The 21,352-nt window shown below is 35.3% G+C and overlaps 1 long non-coding RNA gene across 1 annotated transcript; it reads right to left on the reverse strand.

Moving 5' to 3' along the window:
• Positions 1-2,898: 2,898 nt before the first annotated feature.
• On the reverse strand, positions 2,899-6,149 carry LOC145166808 (uncharacterized). The gene is made up of 2 exons (XR_013740724.1): positions 4,047-6,149; positions 2,899-3,256 (listed from the first exon to the last, which is right to left on the reverse strand). It is a non-coding gene; the product is annotated as an uncharacterized LOC145166808 (long non-coding RNA).
• Positions 6,150-21,352: the final 15,203 nt, after the last annotated feature.

A 21,352-nucleotide genomic window follows, 5' to 3' on the forward strand; every position in this document is an offset into this window, starting at 1 on the left:
AGGAGTTCATGGCAAGGCGAAGGTGTGACCGTACCGCTCCTCATCCTTATGATCTGGCTTTTGGGACACTCTGATTGAATAATGAATTGAAAACACTTTTGTAAACAATTACTATTTGGTTTTATTTATGCTTGAAAAGTTTAAATTTGGCGTAAAATTTTGGATGTTATAGCTTCATTCAAAGGCATCGGATTCTAGGGACCATGCTTAGCCTTAGGAAGGGTAAAGGCTATAAGAACACCCTTTTTAAGGGTTTACGGTCTATAAAGATGCATAGGACCGTAAACTCTTTTGTTCAAGCAAAGAGTGATGATCTTAAGTCCAAAATGAAGGATTTTAACTCGATTCATGAAGGGGAAGATGATACTTACGGTTTTTGAAGGCAAAGAAGGTGTTTTCGATCCAAAACACAACCGTGTTCTTGAGGATTCTCGATGAAGGTAGAGAGAGAGTAGAGAGAGAAAACCTTTGAAGTGTTTAAAGTGTGAAATGAAGGCCAAATACCCTATATATAGGGTAGAGTTCTCGGTCAAAGGGAGGGGGTCCACCTGACCGTAAACGTGTTTACGGTCTACACGAGTTTACGGTCGTAAACTCGCCCTGACCGTGAACTCGGTGATTTTCGAGGAAGTTTCAAGTTTTTCGCGTGATTCCCGGTTTATTCTGAATCGTATAAAATACATATTTTTTATTTAAACCTTAAGGTCCTTCCCAACTTAAGAAATTTGACGGAATTAAATAAAAACTCAAATTTTATTAACGGAAACTGGGTAAGGATAACGGGAAAAGTTTCGGGTTGTCCCAAGAACGGGAGATCGATTTGGAGCACCTCGAAAAGAGGAGGCCAGAGCAGATTCAGATCGCAGTGGGTCGGGCGAAGAGGCCCAAGACTCAGGATTCATGTTTGGGATGACATTAGGGTCGGGGTCGTTGTGCTAAGTGTGGGAGGACCCATGAAGGAGGTTATCGGGAGACAGGTCGGGGATGTTTCAGCTGTGGTCAGATGGTCACAAGAAAATTAATACAAGCATTCATACATAAATCATTCATATTTTAACATAAAATTCATTATAAATTCACAGCTTAATACAGTTAATTCACAGTTTAAACATAAAATTCACAGCTTAATACGGTCAATATAAAATTTTAAACACAAAAAACACAATTTAATACACAAAATTAACAACTTAATATAGTATAATCACAGTTTAAACAAAAAATTCATAGCTAAATGCAGTTAATTTATAGTTTAAAACACAAAAATCACAGCTTAATACATAAAATTCACAATTTATTACAACAAATTTGTATTTTAATACACAAAAAATATAAATTCACAACAATGTTATCAACTTAAAACTCTTAATACTACCAATCCTAAGTTTAATACATAAAATTTACAGTTTAATACAATAAATTCATAGTTTAATACACAAAAGTATATATTCACAACTATATTACAAACCAAAACCTAATTTAACATTATTTGATAAAATACTAACATAAGAAAATATAAAACTTTACAAAATTCATGTATTTATAACATTCAAAATTTAAAATTTTTGTTTTTCATTGAAGCACTTAAATACTATACAAAAAAATCATTTATTCGCATTTTAAAACTTATAAAAATCATGCATTTGTAGTTTAAAACTTTATAAAAACTTATGATAATCTATATAAAAAATCATGCATTCACAGCTTAAAACTTATAAAAAAACATGCATTCGTAACTTAAAACTTATAAAAAAAACCTTACATTTAAAGCTTAAAAGTTATGTCTTTCATTGAAACAATAAGATTATATATAAAAAAAATCATGCATTCAAATCATAAAACTTATAAAAATATTACGTTTGTAGTTTAAAACTTATAAGCAATAATGTATTAACACAATATTTATTAAAAATTTACAGCTTAACACAGTTAATTCATAATTTAGTACATAAAATTCACAGTTTAATATAGTGAAGTCACAACTTAATACATATTTTATTCAAAATTTGAGAAAAATCATATATGTGTATAATGCTTCTTTCATCTTATATTTCAGAAGCAAACACAAAATTTATAAAAAAAAATCACAACTTAATACAATCAATTCCCAACCTAATATGGTCAATTTACAATTTCATATATAAAACTCAAAGCTTAATACGATAAATTTTCATTTTAATACACAATTCATACACTCATTCACAGTTTAATACAACAGTTCATACAGCCATTCAATAAAGAGATATACTAATCCACTAAGATATTTCATTAAACATCTTGTGTAACCAATTTTAAGGCTATACAATATATCAATCTTACATTAAAAGCTCATTTAATATATATATATATATATATATATATATATATATATATATATATATATATATATATATATATAACTCATTATTAAATTAAAGATTCTATTCTTGAAAAGGCTATATATTATTTCATCGTTAAATTCCACATAATCAATCTTATATTAAAAGTACTAGGTTACAACCCGTGGTTACCACGGGCAAGAAAAAAATTAATATTGATAATTAAAAATGGTAACTAAAAATAAAATATTTATAACATTTTATTAAATTAATAAAATATATCCGATATTCAAATTAATATATATATATATATTTTATTAAATTATATATATATATATATATATATATATATTAATTTGAATATCGGATATATGTTCTGTATGTTTAGATATTTAATAACATTATGATTTTATATAACGAAATATTATGTACTTGTTTTGAGGTTCTTACGTCATCATTTACTTTTCATCATCTTCCAACACATATATTTCTATATCTTGTTCCATCATGTTGAAGTAATATCAATAAAGTCAGTTAGATAGAATTTCTAACATGATGTTAGAAAAACTAAAGAGAATTCAAATGAACAAAAAGAGAAAATAAATCAAGATTTTTGTGCTTCAGTTCATAATTGTTATTTTGCTGGTCTTGGATTGAAACAAAACATTTTGATGGTACACACAATCAGCAACATTGGGGCATCTTCCAACAGCAGTATGATAGCCACAAGTTTCTATCAATTCGAATAAAAACCTGAAAATAAAAAAATCCAACAAAAAAACTACTTTGTATCAGATAAATAATAGTTTTTAAGTATAACGATTTATTGTATAAACTTAGCTTAGCAAAAATGTGGAGCAAGCCCAAAGTAGTATCGAACTCCAAAATTCATGTAGGCATTTTATCGAACGGTTGTCATGCACATTCATCTCTTTGTTTAACTGTATGTGTTTACTTATAAGATAATATAAACCTTATTATTTTCACAACCGAGCTAGTTATGGAAGATTAAATGTGTAAAATGATGCCATGATCAAATTTATCAGGTTTCAAAAAATCCCCGATTCTTTTTTATCTATTTTGGACAATTATACCCTTGACATCTAAAAGTTCCAAAACCCCACTCCAGACTAATCTGACCAATAGCCAATTTTCAATAGAACAGTTTTAAAAATTAAATTTGTATTACCCATGAAGATAATAAAAATCAATATTTTCCTTTGGTAATAACTAAATCTCCTTAATTTCAGACCACTGTGACCAGATTCCATATCCAAAAAGTTTAAACAAAAATTCTTCCAAAATCAATCTGATCATGATTAATCTTCTTAAAGAGTCTCCATTCCTCTCTTTCCATGGGTGGTTAAAAGAGGCATTAAGAAGAAAGTTAAGAATATCATTCTCAAGCTGTTTGCTTTCAATCTTCCATGTACATTGCAAAAAGTTACTTTTAAAACCCATAAAGCCATTTTCCCTTTGCCAAGCCTCTTTTGAGAAACCATAATCAAGTTGATTATTGCAACAAACACATGACATCTCATTTGTGAATTTCCAATTCCTAAGTCAGTCTTGAGTTTTTAACTGGCCTAAAAATGCAAGCCACAAGATGAATTTGTGTCTTGATATGTTTAAATTAAACCATACAAAATATGTCCAACCCAATTTACCAATTTGGTTCATTTACTTTAATTTCCTTCCAAACCGATTTTACTAAAAAAGGAATAACAGTACCTGAGCCTTTTCTCCACTGATTTTATCTTCAACCTCTTGATGCAAATTACGATCTTGGAAAGAACCAAATATGTTCAACCCAATTTGCCAATTTGATCTAAGTTATCGTTAAAAAAAATCTAAAGGGGTATAATGGAAAGTTATGTCAAGAGAGGCTTTTTCTTATCCTCCCACCTTTATCAAGAATTTCATGAAACTCAAAACCACAAATTGATAATCCGTTATTGTTTGTATAAAGTGAAATTAAAATCCCAACGATCTACTTTCTAAAGATATAAAATAAAAACCCGGATGAGATCACAGATAAGAAAAACCTGTGCAGGAGTAGATAAAGAAAATCATAGAATTAGGGACGAAGAAGATGGAAGAAATACATGTGCATGAGCTTAAGGAAGAAGAATCATGCAGGAAAATGGAGTTGGAGAGGGTAACGATCTGGAGGCATGACCGGACTTCGTGTTGCGCTACGGTTTATGGAGAGTTGATCAACGATTATTGTGGTGATAGCGATGAGGGTATGAAATGCAGGAATAAGGAATTCAAAATAACCAAGGACATTAAAGTAATTTAATATTGAATGCAAAACGAATTGTGGGAGTGACATATATCAAAAAGGTTTCTTTTAGGAGATTAAAAGTTCATATATTATATATATTAATATGGAATTGATAAATTAAAGTGTGTATTAATTAAAAGGTATTGTGTTAATTATTAATTTTTCAAATATCTTTGATTTGTTGCTAATTTTAATAGCTTATGAGAACCTAACAACAATTTCTATTAACCATATTTTAATACCTATTCTATCCAATATGTCATACAAAATTAAATATAAACGTAATATGTCATACTCAATTCAATTAAATATAATATGTCAGATTCAACAACTGTAAAGGAACTGAGACAACTCTTGCATAGTCTTGATCTAAACAAATGAAAAAGAAATGATATCCAAGCAAATAAAAAATAGTTTAAATTAGATTAATCCACACGTACCTTTCAATTTTTCCAGCATCTCCATAACATCGTCGATGGTGAGAGAATCTCTTGCCGAAACTTTTGTGGATGTGAAACTCACAATCGGAACTCCATTACATCATCGGAAACACCACCAGATGTACCTCACCAAAGCTTTTTTCTTGTTGTTCCTTGATTTACAATAGATATATAAATCAATGATTACAGATCTTGATTTCTCTCTCTCTCTCTCTCTCTCTCTCACTCACTCTCAATTATAATTGTTTCTGTAAATGCTAGTTCGGCAGTGTAACAACAACATGAGATCTCCATTTGCTTTTCTGTTACAACTGCGCACTGAAATCTGTTTAGCGATCGAAACGTGAAACAACTACAGTGGAGCTCATATCGATCTCAACAATTACTTGCATATAAACACACATCCGACCTCCATCTTCCATTTATAGTTAAAAACACATCAATGGTGATAGGTAGCAGCGGTGGAGGAGACAACGGTCTGAGACGATGGTAGAGATGCTATTTGGTGGTCGACGACAGTAGCGACGATGGTAGGGAAACGTCAGAGGGAGGATATGACGAGCGCGACAACTGTGGTGGCGGTGTTAGGTTTGTTTCATCTTGAAGGTCGACGACGGAAATCGACGGAGATAGGATGAAGAGGAACGAATCTGTAAAATGACGGTGGTCCATTGGTGGCAGCGATGTTGGCATGCGGATGTGGTGGTCATTTATGGAGTGGTTGCTCGTTCACCATAGGCGCTGGTTCGGTCGCCGGAGAAGCTAAGGGCAGTGGTAGATCTGATAATCGTGGCTAAGGAAGATCGATTTTTATTCGTATTTGTTGCAAAAGTTAATGGTATTCTGACAGTGATCGTAGGATGTGACAGATGAAAAGAGGTGACAGTGGTAGGGTTGTCGGAGTAGGCGACGAAGGTTAGGCCGGCAACGACGGTAGTGATGATCTATCGGATGCGGTGCTCTTGTAGTTGTGGTAGGAGATAAAAGATGGTTGAGAGAATTTGAGTTAGTGGCTTTGTTTTAATCAGATCTACAAAACATAATATGATGTTAAGATCAAATATTTAGGTTCTTATTTTCAGATATTTACCATTATGTCATTTTTTTTTATTGATAGACAAAAAAATACAGTTATAAAGTTACAAACATATATTTGACAAAAAGAAATATATATAAAATAAGGTAAACATAAGTGGTTTTTAGAGTTCTTAACTTTTAATGGTTCTCATTTGATATATATATATATATATATATATATATATATATATATATATATATATATATATATATATATATATATATATATATATATATATATATATATATATATATATATTAGTTTATAACCCGTGAAAATCATGGTTATAAAATTAATTAAACTTTCATATTAAAAAATTAAAATTATCAATCAATTATTTTAAATAAATTATTAGTTAAAAGATATTTTTTAGTTATATAAAATTATAATCGTTGATTTAAATAAATACGTGAACTTATATCATATTATAATCTATATTAATTTTATTTTATTTTTTAATCTAGTATTATTAATTTAATATAATTAGAATGAAAATTTTGAAATTTAAAATGGAGAATCAATTATTAATTTAATGTAATTAAAGTGGGAAATTTTAAATTTGAAATTAATAATTAATAGGTTGACAAGTGGCATGATAGGTGACATATAATATTAATGAGTAGTTCTAATAGTATGACACTTGTCAATAGAAGAAGAAACTTATTCATTTATTACAATATAATATATATATATATATATATATATATATATATATATAGATATATATATATATATATATCAACAAGGGAAAATACAAATAATTAAAAATTATTCTTTTAATCTAACCCATTGTGCTCCTATCTTCTCATGTACCATGGTTGCTACAAAAACCTGTAAAACCTGAAAGAGCTACTACATTAGACCACAGGTCTGGTGAGTTATATGTGTTCATGTTTCATCTACTGTAACTCCCGCAATTTCGGGCTAGACGTTTAGAGTGTAATAATTATAATTATATATTTTATCGAGTAATTAAAATCGTTGATTAGAATAATTTTTCTTCGTATGTATTACGAGCTAATATTTATTGTGTACATCTTATGTACACAAATATTATGATTATATAATATTTGTAGAAAACCATAATATAAAATTTACCGTTGAAGCGATAAAATAAAGAACAAAAATAAAAGATTATTTAGGAAAAATAATCTTAACAAAAGTTGTAGTAATCGTGATCACAGGCGCTTGGATATAAAGAATGTTTAAATATGACTTCGTATAAGTAAGTTATGATTTATCTAAGTTTCGCGTTCAAACCGATACGACAACGTTTGTCATAAAAAGTGAATCGGAGATAGGTTGCTTATTAGCCTAAGTGATCTAAAAAAAAGTCGTAGTAATAGTAATTAGGAAAGCGTGCATATATAAGAACACTTAAATCTAACTTCTTACGAAAAACTTATGAATTATTAAGGTTTCGAGTGCAATATAGTACAACGGTGTGCGGACATAAATCAAAATGAAAATTGGTTGATTTTTAGCCGAAAAAATCTAAATGAATGTTGTAGTACTATTCAATATGAAATCGGTGATATAAAGAACGTCAAAAACAAAGCTCGTATGAAGAAGTTACGAATTTCGCAACATCATTTATAGTGTAGTCCTCTTGAACCGTAAAACAAAAAATTAAAGTGAAAATTAGCCGATGAAGTCTAAATGAAAGTTGTAGTACTCGTTGATAGTTACATGTGGATATAAAAACCATCAAAACGGAGTTTGTATGCAAAAGTTTTGATTTTTAGAAAAATATTAAATCTGGACCTACGAGGAAGCAACACATGGCACCACCATGAGTGCGACACGTGTCGCCACCGCACGAGACTTTCCTCCCCAAGTTCAGGCGACGTGGACAAACTGTATGCCGCCACGTGTACAGGACGCGATACGCCCTATGAATTTTGTTATAAATAGCTTCGTTTGTTTTTGTTCAAACGTGCACCAATTCTCTCCAAACCTCTTTCAAACTCTCCCGATTTCTCACGGCTCAATCTTAGTACTTCTTAGGTGTTAGTAGCGAAGCTCTTGTGTAACACCCGTATCTTCAAGTATAATTCAAAAAATTTAAATTGTTAATTTTGCATTTTGATGTTGGGTTTGTGAGCCCTATTTAAAGGGCTCTAACTCTTTGAGGCCCTCTCCATGCTCAACCTCCACCCTCTTAATCAATCATCTCGAAACCCTAACCACCTTCTGAGAGTTTTGAGACCTTAGAGTGTTTTTATGTACATCTTTGAAGGAAGAGTTCATCGGGGAAGCAATTTGGAGCTCCAAGCTTTGTAGATCTAGATTTTGCATCTCATAATCCACCTCCATAAGGTATAAAACTTCCATCTTTATGATTGTTCATGTTAGATCTAGTTGGTCATGATTTTTTTTTGTGCTTTTTTTGAGCTACTCCAGACCATTTGAGTGTCATTTCCAGATGTTTTTTTTGAGCTTGTAAAGCCATAAAAGTGAGAGCTTGACCACTTTCATCCATCCATGCATGAGTTCTTGAGCAAAAGGTGGTATTATGAACTTAGTGTAACCCCCGCAACTTCGGGCTAGACAATTAATATATAATAAGTAATAATTATTATGATTTGAACCCTCGAATAGGGAGATCGCTAGTCTCGCACATCGCAGACTACATATTATAAGTCTTATATGGAATTTATCGATAATCGATAAAATGACATTTTGATAGAAGGCTATTTAGGACAAATAATCTTATCCAAAGTTGTAATGTAACATCTCCCTATGACACGTATCACAATATTGTCCGTTTTGGGCCACTCGACACGAGGACTTCCCAGGGGGTCACCCATCCCGGTACTACTCCCGCCCGAGCACCCTTAACTGCAGAGTTCTTATGAGATCTGCTACCCTCATGGCTTTAAAACGTGTTGTGATGGGGAAGGTATCCACACCCCTTATAGGGAATGCTTAGTTCTCCTTCCTAGCCGATGTGGGATCAGGTGCAACCCACCTTCACCCCCCATTATAGGGTTCAACGTCCCCGTCGAACACATCGACTCGTGCCCCAACTCTGATACCATTTGTAACATCTTCCTCTGGCACGTATCACAATATTGTCTGCTTTGGGCCACTCGGCATGAGGACTTCCCAGGGGGTCACCCATCCCGGTACTACTCCCGCCCGAGCACGCTTAACTGCTGAGTTCTTATGGGATCTGGTACCCTCACGGCTTTAAAACACGTGGATATAGACAACGTACAAATATGACTTCATATGAATAAGTTATGATTTTTTGAAGTTTCAGCGCAACTGTGTTAACACAGAAATCGAAATCCAAATCGGTTGATTGTTAGCTGAAACAATCTAAATGATAGTTGAATATCATGTTAATAGATTTTGTCGATATAAATACAGTCGAGAACGGATGTCATATGAAAAAGTTATGATTTTTATACGGACTTTAACAGTCTAAACATGTTAGAAATATAACTTTAAGAATAAAGTGAGAATTAGCCGACACAGTCTAAATGAAAGTTGTACGGCTCGTCCTCCTCATATTGTTGAGGTTTGTGGTGTCTTGAAGCTTTGTGGTGTTTTGTGACCTTGAAGGAAAAGAAGAAGGTGTTCTTGAGCATTGATCCAACAAACAAACGTCCTCATCATCTTGTTACACACCTCCTGGACCTTTGTGTAACGCCCGTGTTTCTGGGTTAAGCATTAATGATGATGTAATAGTCTAGGTCAACCATTGTAACTCGTTTTGAAGTAATAAAGATGAATTATTTGAGTATTATGAGAATTATGTAAATTTATGTGCTTTATACTTAATTATGATGATATAATAAATTAAGAATGAAAATAAGCGTAAAAAAATAGAATGTTAGATAAGCCCGATATCGATGAAGAAAGTTGTGGTGGTCGTGACAAGGATTCCAGAGATGTAAAGAACGCCGAAATCCGAGTTATAACGAAGAAGTTATGGCATGTCGAAGTTTCGCGACAGAACCAGCGTGACACTGCGTGACGTAAATAGTGAATTTACGATAGAGGATTTTTTAGCCTTAACAATCTAAACAAAAGTTGTAGTCTTCGTTAAACCGAGAGCGTGCATAAAAAGAACGCCCGAATCTGAGTTCGTATGAGGAAGTTATGATTTTCCTGAGTTCCAGGTTAGCAATATGCAACCCGGAGTTCGAATATTAGACCAATCGATTTCTAGCCAACATAACCTAAACAAGAATCTAAGATCTCGTTAATAGTAGCACAACGGTAAAAGACAGACAAAAACGGATGTCGGATAAAGAAGTTATGAATTTTTAACGGACTTTTCGTGTCCCGATCTGTTAAAAATATAACTTTAAATAGAGAAACAAGAATAGCCGACGGAGTCTAAACGAAAGTTGTAGAGTACGGTCTCACCTACGCGTAGATATAAAGAACGTCGAAAACGAAGCTTGTATGCGAAAGTTACGAATTTTCGAAGTCAAGAATGAAATTTGTGAGGCTGATGCAAAGGTACGCTCCGCGTTGCAAAATTACGCCCAACGGTCTCGCAGCATATGGTCCGAAGATGCCCACGTCGCCCCTGCCGAACCTCTCCATCTGTCCCTTCATACGCGAAGTATTGGCTCGTACGAGAAGCGTAGTAAGTACGCGCAGCGTACTCCGAGGCCAACTCCTATAAATAGGATGCGAGGGCTAGCTAAAAACTCACACCTCCCACTTCTTCTTTCTCTCTCTACTCTCTCTCTAACTTACCCAACCCCCCCCCCCAAGCCTAGGTTACCTCCCTAGCATCAGAAGGAAGCCCCGGAGCTCCCGAAGGCTCCGAGAAAAAGAGTTTTCGGTTTGAAACTCTGCCCGCGCAGAGCCCGGTTTTCAAGCAAATCTCCCGGTTTCGTCAAAGAAGGTTATTTTAAGAAGCGAAGTGATGTCTGAATCACTCATTATCAAGTGAGTGCATAGTCACTTTCAGCTTACACATAGATATGAAGTATTTTATATAAATTACGTGCTATGTGTATATATATTCTACCTGTTTACCTAAGATGTATGCTGGATAAAGATCTCTACTTCTTTCTTTTCAGATCTGAACTTTATCTTCCAAATCTAAACTTTTTCTCTTGGATCTGAAACTTTTTCCTTCAGATCTAAACTTTCTCACTTCAGATCTAAACTTTTTAGACCTAAACTATATATATATATATATGTATTTTGTACTTGAGATCTGTGCTGGATGAAAGATCTAAACTTCTTTCTTTCCAGATCTGAACTTTTCTTCAGATCTAGACTGTATATGTATTTTATGCTTTGAAAGTTATGCTGGATGAAAGATTTAAACTTTGTTTTTCAGATCTAGACCTTTTTCTTCAGATCTGAACCGTATATGTATTTTCTTTACAGATCTAAACTATTTCTTTAAATATGAACTGTATATGTATTTTATATCTACAAATATGTTGGGTAAAACATGGGTAGATGAAATAGTTGGTGTGTGATGAAAGATGAGTTAGAGGATGAGATAAAAGGTGATATAGATTATGAGATGAGGGTGAGAGGTGAAAAATGAGAGAAACCTTTACCCAAACGATGGCCCCGTCATCTAGCAGAGTACGGATGGCAACCATGGACTATTCTAGATAGTCTGTGGAACACTAGCAGGCTCGCTACCTGTAGGTGTTGTGAACGATATGTTCACCCGGTGTACTCTAAAAACCCATTGACATGTATTCCAGGTGGACTCCCGCAAATAATATTGTCGATAAATGAGAGCTATGGACTTAGCACCCGTTGGATGAACCCTGTCAGCTATGGATTTAGTGTCTGTTGTATAAACCTTGGCGGCGATGGACTTCATGCCTATTCCTTAGGAAAACCCTTAGGAATGAGTGATAGATGATTCTTAGGGTAGATCCCTAGGAATTAAAGAAGATAATGGGGATGGGTAATTGGGTTAATTGTTTGATGATAAAACATAATAACTTTATTATTGTGGGTTGAAAACCCTATGTACTCACCAGGTTTCCCAACCTAACCCACTCAGTTTATTTGTATCACATGTGTCGATATAAAGCTACACTACACTGAGGGATTAAAGAGATGTAGATCACTAGTGTAAATGAATGTAAGTTTTGTTTATGCTTATGTTTCTGTATTGACGTTGACACCCCAAGGTTTTAAAAAGAATAAAATACATTTCTTCGAAATTTATCATGTTTTTCTGGGAACAAAATTCCACAACACTTTTCTTAAGAAGTTACTCTGATTTTTATTAAAAAGCATAAACTAAATCGGTCTTTTCTGGTCGTAAAAATGGGGATGTCACACTTTGTAAGTCCTCAAGTTGCTATCTTTTGTGTTCGATCCTTTTAGATCTAGGTTTAGAGGCTTGTTCTTCATGTTCTTGTTAGTTTGGATGAGTGAGTTCCATAAAGTTAGCAACTTTATGGATCCATGAGGTCCATTTGGAGTTATATGTTCTGGATCTAGAGTTCTATGGTGTTTTTTTGGTCTCACGCACAAGTTTAAGTTCATTTCTTCCATGTTTTTTTGACCTAGATTGGAAGAGACATGCATTGGACATGCATGTCCATAAAGCACTGATTGTTATGATGCATTAGGAGTAGGAAAACCTTCTGGAAAGTATGGATGAATGACCTTAGTGATTAAGAGCTTAATGCATTTAGAAGGCCAAAATAGTTCCCACGATGTGAAGGATTAGCCTTCATGATATGACGAAAGGCAGTCCCCACGACTCTTTTGTCTTAAGGCCACAACGACGTGGCAGAAACTTGGCCACGACATGGCGGCCGACTGTAAGACTTTTGGTTGTTGACTTTGACTATGATCGTTAAATTTTTGACAAAGTTTGACTTTAAATTAATTTGAGGGTTTTGGGCTGTAGTTTAAGGATTGGTCCATGATTGTTGTATAGGTGACCTGTAGTACCAGTTTTGGATTTGCGAGAGCCATGCTGTTATCTGCTAGACTTTAAGGTGATTTTTCTCACTATACTTTGTACTACAATATGTATCCTTGTGTGTAGGATGTTGGTATGATGTAGTGATATGTTAGATTGGTAGATCTATGATTATTACTTGTGCTTTGTTGGTTATTGTTTATCTGTTTGCATATGTCGACGTATTATGGTTGGTTGGGTTGAGGCGGTGTAACACCCATAAAATTCAAGCCAACTTAAAACTTTTTAAAACATTTAAACCATTAAGTTATTACAATTTGTTTTCAAAAAAAGTTTAAACATCAGAGTATCCCCAAAATCAAATCATAAAATCATGAAATATGAGGAGATGTACGATCACACCTTCGTCTTCCCGCGATCATCAGAAGTACCTGAAACAATAATCGATAGATGTAAGCTCGAAGGCTTAGGTGCTGTTTGTTTTTTTTAAAAAAAAAACTCTTCAAACCACTTTTTGCTGCGCGGCGCAGCACACACGCAACAGTTTGTTTTTTGGAAGGCTTCAGACTACAAAAACCTTTGCGCGTGTGCTGCGTGGCGCAACACTTGACTTGCCTCTTCAAACCTTTTCAGCTTTCATTTTTTCCGAGTGTTTTTTTTAGAACTTTGGTATAACTTGTTATTTTTAAACTTTTTTTTAAAAAACTTTGATTTTTGTAAACTTTTATTTACGGATTTGATACAATTTCTGTTTATAGTTTCCACAAATTTTTTTAACTTGATTTAAAAAAAAACTTTGATTTTTTTAATTTTGTTACCGTTTCTGTTAATAATATTTTCAATTTAAATTTCATCTTTTTTAACGTGTGTAATTTTTTATGAATTTTGTAGACGTCGTTTACAATACTTTCTTAATTTTTTTTATTATTTTCTTTTTTTTATGTTTTTTACAATTAGTTTTTTTCTAGAATAAAATTGTTAGCTTCTTTTATATTTTTTTAAGTTTTATTTAAAAAGTTATATATATATATATATATATATATATTACATATTCTTTTTACTATTCTTTCAATGTTTTAAGACTAGAATTATTAAAATTTCGGTGTTGAGAACTATTTTCAATTTATAAAGTTAGTTTATTTAAATTTCAGCTTACTGCAGCAGTCTACAGATATTAAAAAAAACATGCTTCTTATTATAGGCTGCAGCCGTTTGTTCTACCTCTTCTGCTACAGAGGATTGCAGAGGTGGTCCGCAGACTTAATGAATTTTCTCTTCGAAAAAACAAAGAGCACCTTAGTAAGTTGCCCCCAAAATACCAACGCCATACAGATATATCCATATCACATAACAAACACAACATGCATAATGAGCCATCAGCCTGACTGGACCGCCTCACAGGCCTTCAGCGTATCTGGACCGCTCTCCGAGCCTTCGACACGTCTGGACCGCCTCACAGGGCCTACAGCCTATCCGGACCGCTCGCCGGGCCTTCGGTCTGAACAACGGGCCCTCCTGGGCCTGTAGTCTATCCGGACCGCCCTCAGTATCTTGGCCTGCAGCACGAAGCAGGACCTGCCTCAACCCATTCCCCAAACCAACAAACATGTGCACATACATATCATACACTAGCATGCAATAACAGATAGTCATACATATCTAACAGATCACTATTATGGCAACCATCCTATAACCAGGATATCGATCTAACCGATCAATAACATAGCAACCATCCTATAACCAGGATACCGATCAAACCGATCAATAACATAGCAACCATCCTATAATCAGGATACCGATCTAACTGATCTCCAACACAGCGACCATCCTATAACCAGGATATCAATCTAACAGATTACTAACATAGCAACCACCCTAAAACCAGGATGAAATCTAACAGATCAATAACATAGCAACCATCCTAACACTAGGATGCAAATCATAAAGGGTCGGCCTTGGTGCCGTAGACCTTGTTGATATAACGAGGAGAACTCACCTCGCAATGCCGATCGCAACTGAAGAATCTAACTCCCAAATCGCTGTCTCACCAAAATCCCGAACTATCCAAATAATAAGCACTATGTCAATACATGGAATAACAATCTATACTAAGGGTCCACATAATCCATTTTGTCCTTTCTCTTTATTGGGCCAAAGCCCAATTTCTAAATCCATGATCTTAAAAGCCCATATATCCAAAGCCCATTAATAGCCCAAATTTCCCAATTTGGGCTTAACTTCCTAATTGGGCCTTATTATAGGATCCCTTATCAAAAATGGCCCAATCTCAATTATTCAGAGGGCCCTACAAGGCCCAAGTCCAATTAGTCCAAAAGCAGCCCAATCCCAAAGCCCAATTTGTTAAAAGCCCAACAGGGGACGTACGCAGGGCGTACTCCTCTGGTACGCTGGGCGTACTCTTCCTGACGTTGACCACCATCGAGGTGGTTGACCCAGTACGCTGGGCGTATAGGATTTACGCGGGACGTACGCGGGGTTTTGCCAAAACCCTAATAAGTGCTTAATGGCTTAAGCACTTAAGCCCATATTTCAGATCCATCAACCAAAAGTGCCTTAGAACCATAAAGTATTGAACTTTATCACTTTGGACGTCCAGAAAGTTCTTAACACATGGTCTTAATCCACTAAGACCTTCCTACTCCATGCATGAGACACATTTGGCTATTGGGACATCATTTTTATCACTTAGGACCTATTATAGGGTCTGAATGGACAACTCATCTCGTCCAAATCATATCATGCACCAACTTGGGACTTTTGGGACAAGAAATGGTTCCATAAAGCTAGAATGGCTAGATCTATATCACACAAGCATAGAGTTTGAAGCTTTTTATCTTCTGGAGCTTCTATAGCACAAGGAAATTTCAAATCTATAAGCTTGCCTTCCTTCTCCAACTATTTGATGCAACATCTTTACCTCCAAGAGCTCAAAACACACATCAACTCACACTCACACACAAAACTAGGGTTTGGGACGTCTCTAGGGTATGGAGGCTGAAAGTGGTGGGAGAAATGAGACATAAGGATGTTTATTTAGCACCCAAACCCTAAATATTAGGGTTTCCTTCTGTCATGAGTACGCCCAGCGTACTAAGGCACGCTTAGTACACTCAGCGTACCCTTATGTACGCGCAGCGTATTCCTCTTGATTCCCAAAATTGCAATTTAGCCCTTATGTTTCTCCTGGCTTCACCCATCTATCCCAAGGACTATAAATGACAAATCTTGGGATGTTAAAACTCTCCCCCACTTGAACTAGGCTTCGTCCTCGAAGCCTGCTGCGACGAACAATTCAGGATAATGCTTCCGCATCTTGGACTGCGGCTCCCAAGTCTACTCGGATCCTTTCCGATGTTGCCACTGGTCTCCCTATATAGTTCAAGTGCTCTCGGTCCTAAATATTACTCAATGATACATCCATCTTCTTATCCATTACACATCTTTTCGTAGCTGCGAGACGTGAAAAGTGACGTGAATCTAACCGAAACCCCCTCCGGAAGGTCTATCCTATATGCCACCTTGCCAAACCTGACAATAACCCTGATGACCCAAAGTATCGGAAACCCAACTTTCCCTTTTCCTGAAACGAACCTTTTTGCGCTGACAGGATAATGCGTCCTTCAGCTCCTGAAATATCATTACAATGAATATAAATGAAACATAACATCATCATCACCATGCATAATATAATACAACTGTCATTGTTCACATCAAGTACAATATTTTAAATTACATGACTATAACATTCAAAGTACGATGTTTAACAGTACACAAAACAAAATCCATATTCTTGTTGATTCTTCTGCTTAACGAGTTCCTGAGAATACAAGTTATTTTGAAAAATGGTCAACATAGCAATGTTGGTGAGTTCATAAGTGTATTTCAATGAAAAGTTTTGTATCGATAGTAAAACACCAGAAAATCCGATATTTTCTACAAAAGAGTTTGAAAATGATGTATCAAATCCAATATTAATGCATGTGTGGTTTCCATTGTAGACAATATGTAAGAATAAGTTCCCAAAAATCCTATTTGTTTCTGTTGTAAATTGAAGGTGGTGTGTAAATGTATATTTTTCCCCAGAAAATCCGATATTTTCTAATTATAAAAGTATTGTAGTCTTCAAACCCTAAGACCAGGTATTAGTGTGTGTACGCTTTGCGTCGCCACGATTTGTATTTGTATTCCGTTATAATTTGATGGTATTGATCTTTATGTGAGTCGTTACAACTATGCTTAATAAAGACTAATTCGCCTGTCATGGCGTATCAAACGCCGGTTTGTCGAAGGTAAGGTTTGTCACCCTAGACTAGCCTAGTCTAGCTGTAGCGAACAACTCAGGTGTGGGGTGTCACCCCGTATAGATCTATACACAAACTCCCGCTCTCCCTCCAGGAGACTCTGGTTATAACTACAGGCTACGATCATACACTCAGAGGTGTCAACCGACAAGTCTCACTAGATCCTCAACTTGTTCACGAGTAATGTATTACAAGTATATTGTCTTACGCTGTATAATGTTTTACGTATATGTTTTAAGTTTTCAAATCCAAAGTATGTATTCGAATGTACGAGACCCAGTAACAGGTATATGGGCCACCAAGGCCCAATAACATACATTGAATAACTCAGGCTTAATTAGCATGTATATGGGCCACTAAGGCCCAATTAACGAGAAATGCTTAATTTAAGCCCAAAAAGAATGCATATGGGTCACAAAGGCCCCATAACATGAAATTAACATATTAGGCCCAACAAACATGTATATGGGCCACTAAGGCCCAAATGAACATGTAATGGATATATTAGGCCCATTATTTCAAATTTTGCATTTATGGCCCAAATGTATATAAAATGTTATTTTTGGCCCAAATGTAGATAAAATGTTATTTTTGGCCCATTTTTATAGAGATTGACACTTTTGACCCAAAATATATAATAAATGTTATTTTCGGCCCATTGTAGTAAGGATTTGTATTTTTAGCCCATTTTTAAGTAAAATGATGTATTTGACTAAAGTTTTATAAATATGACATTTTTGGCCCATGATTATAAAAATTTACATTTTTATCTCACTTTTCATAGGAATTACGTTTTTGGCCCAAACTTTGGAAAAATTTCATTTTTAACCCATGAAACCGTAGGTTTACATTTTTGGACTCAAACTTGAGTCAAATGATGATTTACTCCTTAAAAACCAAGATTTTTACATTTTTGGCCCACTAAAACCGAAAAGCCCATTTTTATGGCCCAATGTTCAAAAGTTTACATTTTTGGCCCCTTTCACCCCCAAAAATATCATAGTAACTCATTTTTGTATAAAGTGACTCTTTTAGTCCTTGTAAAACCGAAAGTGTCATAAAATCTCATATTTTTGTTTATTTGTTCAAAAATGGCCCTTTTTCAAGATTTTTGTTGAACTTCTTATGGATCTTCACATGTTAAACCCATCTAAGTTCATAGTATGTTGTTTGAAGTGTTTTAGTTACACATATCACAACTTTTGGTTAGAATTTTCGAGATCTATAGTGTTTCATCAAATAATCACAACTTAAACCAAGAATAACACACATAACATGCACAAATACATAGATCTAACACATAAGGACTTGTTTCCTCCCCTAAAACAAGATAAAACCGAAAACAAGGGGGTATGAACTCACTTTGCTTTGTGGTTCTCGGTTTGAAGAAGAAATGGAAGAAGATTATGTGATTCTCCGCCCTAGTAAGCTCCTTGAGAAGTTTTTGGACTTAGATGGGTTCTAAGAAGCAAGATCATGAAATTATATGAGTTAAGAAGAGATTGTTGAAGTAATCAAGAAACTAAACCATAGATCCAAGTATAAACTTACCAAAGATGATGATCTTAGTGAAAAACTTCTTGGACATGCCCACAATCTCGAAAATTTTTAGAGGAGTATGAAGGGTTCTTGAGAGAGTTTGAAAGAAAGAAATGGAGGTGGCGTTCTGGGGTGTTTCGGTCGAGAGGAGAAGAAGAGGGGGAAAGAGAGAGACTTGAGGTGATGTTTGCATGGAGATTTGAGAATGCCTTGTTACATGGTGTGTAATAAGCTTGGTTATTTCCTAAACAAAAATGAGGTGTCATGCATTAGGTTAATCAATCATTTTCTCTTTATTTTTTTGCATAGTTGGGCCGAGAGGGGCTAAGAAGAGAGGAAAGGATGGGTAGCTTGGGCCTTACATGCTTGGTCATGATCCTATGTGGCCCAAATAATTAGTTCTCGGCCCATTGGGCTCTTAAGGAGGTTCACGGCCCAATATTGTATGAAGGAATGGGTTTATGGCCCATTAGGGCTAATTAAATTATTTATGGCCCAAATAGGACCATTAGGGTCAATGGAATCATTTTTAGGCCCACATGGCCCGAAATGTTAAGTTTTATGAATGTGGGTCCAACTAGAACCCAATTAGGGTTTCTAGGCCCATCATAGTCAATTTGAAAGTTTATTGGCCCAATAAGAGAGTCCTAGTCCATAATGAACTTGAACCAGGATTTCTAGGGTTTTCAACACATAATTGACTATAAAAGATGTAGTGATTGAGAATAGGGCATGATATTCACTTAGAGTACAAGTCATTACACTAGATGAAGGTTTACATGAGAATAGATTTTCCTAGCTAAAATGCTAGTTGTGACACATTTTTACAGAAAATATCAGATTTTCTGGTGTTTACAAATGATACAAAAATTTTCATACAAACATGCTTATGAACTCACCAACATTATATATGTTGACGTTTTCAAAATAACTTGTATTCTAAAGGACTCGGTAAACAGGTCGGTCGTCAGGAAAATGTGGACTTTTGCTGTATTTTTGTTTCATCATACATTTAATATTTTGGAATGTAATTTGTGAACAAATACAATGATGTAAACCCTGTATGTTGTATTATTGAATGTATGGTGATGATGTTGTCTTTGATTCATTTATATACATTGTGATGATATTACAATATGAAGTCACCCGCCCCCGGACGTTTCTGCCGTCTGGTTCAGGGGTGTGACAATAGTCATGGGCGCTGTCGGCGCCTCCTGTCCTCCCTCTCCTAATCCTGACCCGGATCCAGTCACAAATCACCGTGTAACCACCATGCTGAAAATATACCAAAAAGATATCAGATATAACCATCCGGGGACCATCTCCCAACAAAACCCCAGGGGTTGTGACTTCCTTACTACGCGTATGGGCCCTGTGCTTTTAGTAGTACGGGCCCATACTACCTTCCACACCTATACATATTTGTCTCAAGTATCATCACAATGCCCTAAAACCATACATAAGCATGGCATGCGCTCAGTCCTCAATCCTAGAGGAAGGCTAAATATCTCATAACTGGCGGACTCATCCAAACAACCCATCCATCCATGAAACTTCCACCAGCCCTGCAGCACTCGTGTATGCTAACCATACATAATGTTGGACCCTATAGACTTTCGAATACCTGATCCTACCCTAAGCCCTTCATCAGACAAGAACAGGAAATAAGGCCAAACCAAACATTCTCAGGCTATAAGATCTTAATTATGTACGGCCGTGATGCATACACTAAGTAACTACAGTAATGATGTCAATCTCATATAAGGAAAACCCTAGGCTACCAGGAATCATATAATTATGCAATTCTACCACGCAATTCCTGAAGATGCCTAGCCTAGTACTAGCATGTTGTTCTAACATATCACATAATTCAAATAACCCATAAGGTATTTTGGGGTCTATCCGCGAGCTCCGGCTGATCGTACATTTGCATCCTCCTTTTACTATTTTGAAAACATTTTAAGAAATTCGTTTTAAAACCTTGTCCTCAGTTTGAGACTGGAGACACACGAGTGTTTCCTCCAATTCACTCAAACCAAGGCTCTGATACCAACTTGTAACACCCATAAAATTCAAGCCAATTTAAAACTTTTTAAAACATTTAAAACCATTAAGTTATTACAATTTGTTTCAAAATATTTTAAACATCAGAGTATCCCCAAAATCAAATCATAAAATCATGAAATATGAGGAGCTGTACGATCACGCCTTCGCCTTCCCGCGATCGTTAGAAGTACCTGAAACAATAATCGATAGATGTAAGCTCGAAGGTTTAGTTAGTTACCCCCAAAATACAAACGCCATACATGTATATCCATATCGCATAACAAACACAACATGCATAATGAGCCATCAACCTGACTCGACCGCCTCACAGGCCTTCAGCCTATCTGGACCGCTCTCCGCCCCTTCGGCACGTCTGGACCGCCTCACAGGGCCTACAGCCTATCCGGACCACTCGTTGGGCCTTCGGTCTAAACAACAGGCCCTC

The sequence above is a fragment of the Lactuca virosa genome, chromosome 3 (genome assembly GCF_052849685.1).
Source record: "Lactuca virosa cultivar CGN04683 chromosome 3, Lactuca_virosa_CGN04683_v6, whole genome shotgun sequence".
Taxonomy (NCBI): Eukaryota; Viridiplantae; Streptophyta; class Magnoliopsida; order Asterales; family Asteraceae; genus Lactuca; species Lactuca virosa.